The sequence below is a fragment of the Hyposmocoma kahamanoa genome, unplaced genomic scaffold (genome assembly GCF_003589595.1).
Source record: "Hyposmocoma kahamanoa isolate Upper Pololo Valley unplaced genomic scaffold, ASM358959v1 92, whole genome shotgun sequence".
Classification (NCBI taxonomy): domain Eukaryota; kingdom Metazoa; phylum Arthropoda; class Insecta; order Lepidoptera; family Cosmopterigidae; genus Hyposmocoma; species Hyposmocoma kahamanoa.
In genome coordinates, this window is record NW_020654748.1 from 18,856,546 (window position 1) to 18,865,955 (window position 9,410).

At 37.2% G+C, this 9,410-nt stretch overlaps 1 protein-coding gene across 2 annotated transcripts in view; it reads left to right on the forward strand.

The window, feature by feature from the left end:
• The window catches only part of LOC113236747, a 217,643-nt gene that overhangs the window by 22,483 nt on the left and 185,750 nt on the right, over positions 1–9,410 (forward strand). The gene's annotated exons all lie outside the window — the stretch shown is intronic.

A 9,410-nucleotide genomic window follows, 5' to 3' on the forward strand; every position in this document is an offset into this window, starting at 1 on the left:
GTTACACAGTGGGTTTGTTTGGAAAAAAAATTGGTATACACGTATTAGACCCGAAAAAAAAAATTTCCTTTCCAATTTAAGATACCATGTTATTCAAAAGTAACTGACCCTTGATTGCCCTTTTTATGATATCAAGAGACGGGACAAATAGCAAAGGTCTGAGGGACACTGCCAGTGCCCCCGTTACCCTGAGACCTAACTTGACGTGGCCCATGTGCCTGTAATTTCACCAGCACCTTACCCTTCAAAACTGGAACGCAGTAATGCTCACATTATTGCTTAGCAGAAATAGGTGGCAATACTTCCCTGGAGGAACTCTTTCACTTCAATTATAACTAAAATCATTAAACACAGTGTTGTTTACTTTAAAAACAATATAATTTTCTCATTAATCGAATCTTCAATATAGAGCTTGTGGCATAAGCGTGGGATGCCATCATATAGATGGCGCATATGCGCACTACAAATAAAATTAAAATAATTTGAATATGAAAAATAGAAGCAATTCTTTTGAAATATATAGCTTCTAGAGAGGGCTGTCAAATAAATGTCAGGCGGCCCTTAACATTTTTATGGGCGAGACGTTTTCAAAGCTAAACGCTATTTTATAGCGTGATTATATCGTTTACGAAACGGCTAGAGGTTCGTGTTACACGGGACTTTCATAATTTTTTTAATGCTACCTTTTAAGTGTGGATTTGAATTTAGAAATCGGTTATACAAACACGTAACAAAAATGTTTAGATTTTATAAGACTCTAAAGAAAGAAGAAATAAACATTTTGTGGACATACGTCATGACATGTGAATGCCATTATACTGTCACGAACTTTGAATCCAAAATAGATATTGATATTGAAAATGAAAGTAATCTTTCGGGTCTAAATTGCGTAAAATTGTTTTTTTTTTAAACGAATGTTTCCGGCCCCTTAGAGTTAGTATAGTCACGGTTGGCTGTACATTTATACGTAATTCAGATCCGAAAAAATAGTTTCATTACCAATGTGACGCGAAAACCTAAGAAATTAAAGATAGGTATAATTTGAACTTACCTATTTCTGTCGCCGAGGAGTAATGTGGACATTATTACGTTTCGGTTTTGAACGGCAAGGGTGCTGGTGAAATTACAGACACATAGGACTTGCCAACTTATGTCTCAAAGTGACGTGCGCAGTGACAGTCCCTTAAATCTATGCGATTTTGCTCTGATTTACATCTGAACGGTACTGGGACTGTTATGGACAGGCGTGTCGCGGGTGGTCACCACGCGCGACTTGTTCGTCCCGTCACTTAGTATATGTGATTTGCAAAGGCGGTCGCCCCTCATCATTCTGTTGATACTCTTTTTTAACCGACTTAAAAAAAATGAGGAGGTTAATTTATTAATTCTACTGTTTTTTTATTGTATATAAGTTACACGATAACTCAAGCCATTGTGAACCGATTTTGATGATTCTTTTTTGTTGGAAAGAGGGTGCCTCAGTATTGGTCACATTTGAATTAGAAGAAAGTATTCCACCTGCAAGGGTGGCAAACTAGGGGATGAATCCGGTTTCACGCACTTTCCGGTAACCGATTTAAATAAAACTTGGCAAATAGATGTAATTCCACGAACTTTTGAGGTCGGTACTCTGTACTGAGATTATTTATTTCTTATTTCATCATCATCATCATTCAGCCATACGACGCCCACTGCTAGGCATAGGCCTCGCCCAACGATCTCCACGTCAATCGGTCCTGCGTTGCCCGCATCCATCGGCTTCCCGCGACCTTTACCAGATTGTCGATCCACCTGGTGGGGAGCCTATCCACTGAGGGTCGTCCAGTGCGCGGTCGCCATTGAAGAACCTTTCCGCCCCAACGACCATCGGTTCTCCTAGCTAAGTGCCCTGCCCACTGCCACTTCAGCTGAGCAATTCTTCGAGCTATGTCGGTTACCTTAGTTCTCCTACGGATTTCCTCATTTCTGATTCTATCACGTAGCATACTAACTAGCATAATACCGAGCATCGCTCTTTTCATTGCCCGCTGAGTGACCTTGAGCCTTCTTATGAGGCCTTAGTGAGGGACCACGTTTCTGTTCCATATGTGATCACTGGCAACACACACTGGTCTCTTATTTCGATAAAACTAATTCTTAATGAACCAAAGTAGGTTTTCTAACAAAGGAAAATAAATTAATGTCACAATGCGCTAACAATTCTTTGTTTCCCATTCGCTGAGTCTACTTCGATATACAGATTTTACCACTGTGTTTTCCTTCACTGTTACGTATTAGGTACTATTAAACATTCACACATTTAATCTGCCTGTGTGGTCGCACGGTGTATACGCTGGTCTGCAACGCAGCCGTCCCGGGTTCAATTTCCGGGCCGGGAGAAATATTTCCATGACTTACATTTAATTCTCTCGTGAGTTTGGGTGTTATTTGTGGTTGTCTATGTGTGTGTACATGGCACCCCTTTCGTAGCATTAGGGCTCCTTATGAAAAAGTTCGTTCAGGGTAGTACTGCCACGCTGCTTATTTCTGCCGCCAAGCAGTAATGCGAGCATTACTGCGTTCCAGTTTTGAAGGGTAAGGTGCTGGTGAAATTATAGGCACATGAGACTTTTCAACTTATGTCTCAGGGTGACGATCGCAGTGGCAGTTCCCTCTGAGTTCACTGCAACTGTTATGGACAGGCGTAACACTTATCACCAGGCGTGACGCTTACCGCCAGGCGCCCGACTTGTTGGTTCTATTTTAATCATTCACTCATTCAACCAATTTCCTACTAAGCTTCCACCGCGCCTATTTGTTTAGAGCTATCATATTTTAGAAGAGTACTTGAAAAATCATTAACTTCAAAAGCAAATAAAATAAAATTAAAATAAGGGTATTTACAATTTTCCACCGAAAGCGAAAAGTCAAATCAATTATTCTTGTTAATATTTCACCACAAAATTATTATGTTATTAAGATTCATCTTCATTAATAAAGCGCTTTCGTAAAATATACTTAAAATAAAACAAAACTGTGAAAGCACTAGATAAGTTATCACTGATCTGGATTAGTACTGTCACCATACCTATTTCTGCCGTCAAGCACTACTGTTCGACATTTTTTTTTACATTCACTTCTAATAAGATTCATGGTCAAAATTTTCGATCATAGTAACACGTTTGTTATTGGTAAGTGTTAGTTACTGGGTGTTCATTATTAGAGACTTCATTACTGGGGGTTTAGATAAATCCTAGGTTAGGTTTTTTTAGTAATAATTATTACAGTTTTTTATGAACCATACTACAGCGCACACTTTCTTGAGGATTACATCTGTCAAGTAAACTAATCACTATTGATATAATATGTTTAAAAACAAAAAATATTTGAAATTTAAAAATATACTTATTTTTTTTTATAATAACGCGTGACGAGTCGAACAAGTGGTGCGCTTGATGATAAGCTCGCCAGTGTAGCAGTGCCACTCAGAGCTTTAAATAACAAAGATCTGAGGGGCACTGCCACTGCGCCCGTCACCCTGAGACATTAGTTAACAAGTCCAAGCGCCTGTAATTTCACCAGCACCCTTACCCTTCAAAACCGGAACACAAGGAGCTCTATTACGAATAAAACCATCGATATCATCAGTCTATGTGAGCTCTACTGCGTTCCGGTTTTGAAGGGTAGAGGTTTTTTTTTTTTTTTTTTATGTTAACTAGTAGGCAAACGAGCAGACAAGCCACTTGATGGGAGGTGGTCATTGTCGCCCATGGACACGAGCAATACCAGAAGCATCACCCATGCGTTGCCGACTCCGGAGAACCTTGTTTACACGTCTTTTGAAGAACTCCATGTTATAGCGCAAGGGGAACACTTCAGGAGGAAGGCCATTCCACATCTTACTGGTTCGGGGAAGGAACGAACGAGATGCTCGAGTGGTCGTGACGTGCCAAGCATCGAGGAAGTGGGGATGGAGTCTTCTCCTTCGGCGGGTCGTGCAGTGGTAAAAGAGTGACGGAGGCACCAACTCAAAGAGTTCGTCTGAGCACTCCCCGTTATACAGACGGTAGAACACACATAGAGAGCCAACATCTCTCCGCAAACTAAGGGGCTCTAAACCGTCTGTAAGCATAGGGTCGTCGACAATTCGAACAGCCCGACGTTGGATGGAGTCAAGTGGATCAAGCTGATACTTGGGTGCTCCAGCCCAGAGGTGCGAGCAGTATTCCATATGGGGCCGAACCTGAGCTTTGTATAGCAAAAGCCGGTGCCCCGATGTGAAACACCGCTTCGCTCTGTTGAGCACACCAATCTTTTTAGAAGCCAAAAGGGACAAGTGTGCAGTGGCAGTATCCCTCAAGTTTTTGCGATTTAAAGCTCCGAATAGCACTACATCTGTGTGTGTGGGCGTATCGTTAAACTCCACTTTACCAGTTAATTGGTTTCTTAAAAAGTCGCCTCTAAATTGTTGGATAAAAAGATATTTATAAAAAAGGCTTTCCCTAACTTTTCCCTTTTCCACGAAACCACAGTTTTTCTTTAATATTTCAAATATAAGATTGCATCTTTGTATAAAACATCATCCTCTTACACAATATTGGCAGAATCCAGCACTCGTTTTACTATTTACTTTGAAGAGTTCCGTAAGGACTTTGTATATTTTCAAATAAACTAAATTATTGGACCAATTGAATTATATGTTTCGATTCTGAAATTACAAGGAAAACTGTAAATAAAATTAGTAAAGTAATCAGCATTCAATTGGACATATTTTCGAAGAGACTAAATTTATTGACCAATTGGATCCTATCTTTCGATTCTTAAATTACTACGAATCGAAACTGTAAATACAAAAATTAATCACCATAAAATATAATAGACGGGATGTTATCGACTTTTTTTTTATTTAGCCTCACAATTAGGTTTCTTAAGATATCTAAAAGTTAACGTATACTAGGAGGATCTAAATCGAGTTTTTTTTTACAAACAAACTAAAATTTCATTTCCATTTCATGTATACATTATACAGTCGTATAGTAGTCTTTGTTTTATACGTTGCATTGTGTATAGCCCCTAAAAATATTACACTCCGAAGACAAATCATTTTACTGAAAGATACACCGTCCTAAATTAAATGTATAGTCGCAGCTGTCGAGAGAAAAACAAAACACTGTCACGTAAGACAATTCGTCTCCCACTTTCGTAGAAACTACATTATTTGTGACGCATCTATATAAAATTAACTTAACTGATAGTGACGCACTGCAGATTCTCGAAGAGAAGACAAACACACTTTATTTATATAGTATGGATCGCTTTAGTCCGACATTGGCAAAGTATACTCAAATGTACACATGAGGAAATGGTTTTGTAGTAGTATCTCGAGGTCATATAGTTATCCAAACCGTCGAGATCTCACTATTTGCAAAGATTACTTTAGCTTAACAAAAACAATGGGCGATGTTATTTATGCCACCAAAATACTCAATTGAAATGTTACTTAATTGGGTTTGCATCTTCTTCAAAAAAAGTGTATAAAACATAGCCGTGATAACCTAACGGTTTGACTCTGAGTTTTTCAGAATTTGAGTGCGAAGTTTATTCGATATTTACTATAAGCTTTTCGGTGAAAGCAAATATCGTGAGGAACACACGTCTGCAAAGCAATTTAATGATGTGTGTGAAGTTCCCAATCGACACTGGGCCCGCATAGGAACTAGAACCCAAGCCCTCTCATTATGGGACGAGACCTTTGCCTAGCAGTGGAAGTAGTCCCACTGCTATAGATATATACTAACTATTGAAATAATTTAAATAAAACAAATTTTACAGATCTAAATCGTGTGGGTATATTTGTTTTTATAAACATACCAAAGTTTCAGGTCCTTTACAGGCGCCATGATCACGGTTGATTCACCCAGCCGTTAAAAAGCCGTTTCATTTCCTATGTGTAACAATCGCGATAACCTAATAACACGAAAATCTTTCTCATGTAGAATAATTCTATAAATAAATTTTGTATGAAACGTAAATAAATTTTTCGTCAAATGCTGAAAGAACGCCGTAATCCTAAGTCGTCACACAAAATAGGATACGTTTTAAATTTGAAAATTAAAAATAAATGTAAGAGCCGGATAAAAAGAAGGCCGGATTATCGCGACCGCTCTGTATACAAAGTCGACGAATTGAGTTTCCATGTCGTTTAATTGTCAGCGAGATTATTTGTAGTATTGGTGTCTCTCGGTTTCAGCTAAGAGCTTTTGGCCGTTGTACAAATATGAAGAGTGAAAAGACTTCATATGTATTTGGGTTTGAAATTAATTGGAAATAGATTGAATTGCTTCAGAATTTTAGTTGTTTTTCTTCTATGTACATATAACTAGTATTTTATAATAATTACATTGAGATAAATATTTCTAGGAAGGTTGTTAGAGAATAAATATATTTTTTAATTTTTAGGTTTGAACAACATAAATATAAATAGTAGCTATAAAATTCGTCCGGGGTAGTATTGCTACCATACCTATTTCTGCCGTCAAGCAGTAATGTGGGCATTACTGCGTTCCGGTTCTGAAACGTACACTGGTAACATTACAAGCATGGGACTTGTGAACTCATGACTCAGGGTGACGGGCGCAGTAGCAGTGCCCCTCAGATCTTGGCCCTTTACCACCAGACACACCGACTTGTTAGTCTCGTCGCTTGATATCATAAAATAAACCTTAATAATTCGATGTAAGAACAAAAATTTATTACAAAAATCATTTTAAAATATCTAAACTACAATTATGAAACTCCCAATAACTTATATACGCCACAGAAACATCTCGAACGCTACAACTCACTTCCCTAGAAGTTTGCTAATTCACCTATTTCAGAGAACTACCGTACTAGCAGAATATCTGTATGAAGACCAAAAGCAAAACCACGTACGTACTCGTGAATTGTCGTACCTGCTTATTCGTACAATTCTATACAAATATTTAAGTGAGTATTCTGCAAAATAAATTGTTAAAACATTTCCGTTGGCAAATTTTGCACTTTAAATTAGTACCACGGTACTGGTGTTCTACATAACGTACAAATGATTAATTTTTTTTATGACGCCTAGTGATTGGACAAACAATTTGTTCGCCTGGTGGTAAGCAGTTGCAGTGCAGAGTTTTAAATCGCAATGATCTTAGGGGCACTGCCACCGCGCCCGTCACCCAGAGACATAAGTTGACAAGTCTCATGTGCCTGTAATTTTACCGTCATATTAATGTGGTATAATCAATCGTAGTGTAAATAGGAGTCAAATAAAAAAGACTTTGAAAAATTCAAGGAAAATATAGCTGAAATAGATACCATATATTTCGCATACTATAAGAATATTTTAGTATAAAATTAAGACGGTGACAAGTACAAGGATGAGATTTAAAACGAACTTTCATTTCGACTAAGCAAAAATGGCGAACTAAGCAAGTTATTCATATTTTTAAAACGAACCTTGCCTATAAGCAAGAAATTAAATTAAATACTGAATTTACTTCGTAATTTCTTGTTTAAACTCAAGCAAAGTTATTTGTTGTTATAGATACAAAGACTTGTACAACTTGTTCCAATCAAAATCAAAAAACGTTTCAATCTCTGTGGCACTATATCATCTATGAAAGAAAAACAGTTCATTTGGTAAACATAACAATATGATAAAAACATAACCTTAGGATTAAACACAAAATAAAACAAGTACATTCAAAATGTTACCAAAATGGCCTCCACCCAGCTTATTGTACCGAGACCTGGGAAAATAACGTTACACTGGTTTTCAGTGAAGCCGAATAAATTAAAAGGAAGATGTCGCTTCATGCAAGTAAAATTAAAAAAAAAAGAGAAAATATAAAATACACTTAACCAGGCTAAATCAAAATTATATGCAAATCAAAAGTATAAACGTAAAAATGCGACAGTATGCACGTGAATAATAAAATCCAAACTTCTTGGACCTGTATTGTGTATGCAATATTGTCATATATTTGTGGTTGGGATATTAATGTCAGTGGTAAAAAGGCACGTAGGTACAACACTACTGCCTATAAACACCTGCAGACACTTGGGTAAATAATAAAAAAATGTTAAGTCGAGGTATTTTACCTGAGACTCGATTTTAGGTGGTGAGGTGTGGAGGTAGCTCGCGCGTGCCGCAATCTCTGAGCTCAGAAAATTAATTTGATTAAATTAGAAAAGTCGGAGAAGATTTGACACAGTTCCAATGTATCAACATTAATCAACATTATCATCTACTGGGCACGGAAAGTGCTTAGTAGAGCTTAGGCTTATATATACTTTACACGTTTTTCAAGGGTTGCAAACCGTTTTCGACCTGCAAGTTTCATTACGTCCCGTATTCACTATTCTTCACACACATTCACTGTCCTTCAATGTACGTAGCATATAAATTTAAAGCCATAGATATCTAATCTGTTGCCCTCTGAATCTGAATCTGTAATAATAAGCGCCCGATGGCGACTGATGGGGCAACGGGCTGCGCGCCCTGTCATTAAATCGCTTGGTAATTTTCAAGTTTTGGAATAAATATGACTTTAATAACTATAGTGCTTCGGTTCAATACCAAAATTTTGCTGGTTCTTTGTAGTACTTAAAGAAAAATATCCCTATATAAAATTTATCTGCATAGTTAGATATTTCATCCGATCGAAGGATTTTTTTCTGAGTGTTCGATCTTTGTATTAATAATTATAACAAACCAGTGGAGTAATTTCACATAAAAATAATTGAATATCAATTCATTAAAAAAAGTTAGAAATACAATGAATAGCGACATCTCTAGCCGAAGCTGATAGCTGCAAAGGTAAGTATCTAACTGGGTGACGAAATATCATAGATTTCTCATAGATGGCGCTACGGCTAAAAAGTCGTTGAAAATCCAAATACAAAAGATACGACGCAAGACATAGAAAAATTCATGAGGTCCGCTGGTTCGTTCCGTGGCTTAGTTAGTATAGCGTCTGCCACGGTGTGCTCGAAGACATCTGTTCCAATCCGGCTGGATCGAAGGATTTTTTTCTGACTGTTCGATAAAAATAATTGAATATCAATTTAATAAAAAAAAATTAAAAATAGATATTTCATTCTTAAATAATTCGTTTTAGATTTGTCTGTTTTCGGAATTTTATATGATAAAGTAAATCGTGTAACAAATTAGCGCATTCTTTAAAGATACGACGCAAGCACATAGAAAAATTCATGAGGTACGCTGGTTCGTTCCGTGGCTTAGTTGGTATAGCGTCTGGCACGGTGTGCTGGAAGACATCGGTTCCAATCCGGCTGGATCGAAGGATTTTTTTCTGATGGCCGATAAAAATAATTGAATATCAATTTAATAAAAAAAAAAATAGATATTTCATTCTTAAATAATTCGTTTTAGATTT